This window comes from Empidonax traillii, unplaced genomic scaffold (genome assembly GCF_003031625.1).
Source record: "Empidonax traillii isolate 1590-97213 ecotype Southwest subspecies unplaced genomic scaffold, ASM303162v1 scaffold1948:size84035, whole genome shotgun sequence".
Lineage (NCBI taxonomy): Eukaryota > Metazoa > Chordata > Aves > Passeriformes > Tyrannidae > Empidonax > Empidonax traillii.
The window spans coordinates 31,091-32,724 of NW_020957141.1; positions in this window are offsets into that span (position 1 = coordinate 31,091).

Sequence of the window (1,634 nt, forward strand, 5' to 3'; positions counted from 1 at the left end):
ATGGCTGAAGTGGGATCTGTGAAACACCTGAACTTCAGGGAGATGCCAAGTTCTGAGTGCCTGGGGTGAAAAAGGCTCCTGATTTTTAAATTATTTTAATTTTTTCCCTGTAAGGAAAGCACCAAACCCAACCAGGCTCTTCCATAGCCGTGCTCCAGATGTTTGGTTTTTCCTTCTCCAGAGGAACCCAGATGGGGGCACGGTCAGGTGGGGTTTTCCCAGCTCCAGTTCATCATCTCCAAGACCTTGTAAATGGAAAATTTATTGCCCAACTGGCGTCTCCCACTGCCCAGCCTGGAGATGCTGCATCCTGAGGAGGGAAATGGGAATACTCAGTCCTGCCTTCCCCCCACTTTGTGGCTGCTGGAATTCCACCTCGGGGAAGCTCCCGAGGCAGAAGGAGATATTCCTGAATATTCCTGAATATTCCCAGTCTGTAAAACTCTTGTGAAAAACCCAAGGGGAACGTTGCCAGTGCCTGGAAGGAAGAGAAAAACAGCTTTTCCATCACCAAGTCCGGTGGACTCCGGGCTTGTTTCAGTGTCCGTGGGTGTCGGGAGAACACAGACCTGGGGGGGAGTGGGGGGTGGGAGGGAGGGATTTGCTTCTGCTCCCAGGAAAATTTGGGAGCTCGAACCCCCCACCTTCCCCTTCATTTTCAACATAAAAAAAAAAAAAAAAATAATTATTCTCTTAATAACTAAAGGCCTATTTTCCACATACTTGAATTTCCAGCCCAGTTGGACTATTTCGAGGGACTAAAGGCACTTTAACTGTCCTTACTTTGTATGATACTTTGCAATGTATTTACTATGGATTATCTGCATGGAATAGAGTCTGAATATGAAATAAAACCTTCTTCCTTTTGGACTGCTTGGTTTGGCAGAGGAAACCCCCCTCCCCTTATCCCCCATCCATCCAGGATTAGCGCCCGTGGCGTGGGAGCACCGGGAGCAGGATGGGGAATTCTTTTCATCTTGGAGTCTTTTAATTGAGGCTCCAAAAACACAGGGATTTCTCTCTCTCTTCTTTTTTTTTTCTTTTTTTTTTTCTTGTATTTTTAAGGCACTTTTCCCTGCCTTAGCACAGACACATCATTAGCAGGAGGAGTTCCCAGGGCTCACAACTCCTGTAATTGAGCTTTTGAATTAAGACTATCAGTTGCTTCTCCTTTATTCTCCTTGGCTGATGGAGATGATTTTTTATTTTTTTTTCCCCCCAGGCTTCTCATCTCTCATAGTGGAGTTTCCTCGGAGCATTTGACTCGTTCACAGTGGTCAGGTTGAGTGTTTTGATCTCTGCACCAGTCTCCCAAATTGTTTCCAATATAGAAAGCCCTTTAAAAGTCACTGTCTGAGACCCCTCCACACTCATTTGCTGGTTTAAGATATCCATTTATTTCCATTAGGAAAATGTATAATAATTATCCACTTCTTCCCATTTTCACCTTCCCATGCCCATCACAGCCTGTTCACCCCCCTCTTCCTCAGGAGCCTTTTCCAGGCTGGGAGAAACTGTGTTAACACAATACAAAGAGGGGTTAATTTAATCATGATAAAAGAATTCTCCTGTCCTGCTGCCTTGTTCCATTTTTCTGAGTGGAGTACTTGCAGATAAATAAATTTTATATGCAT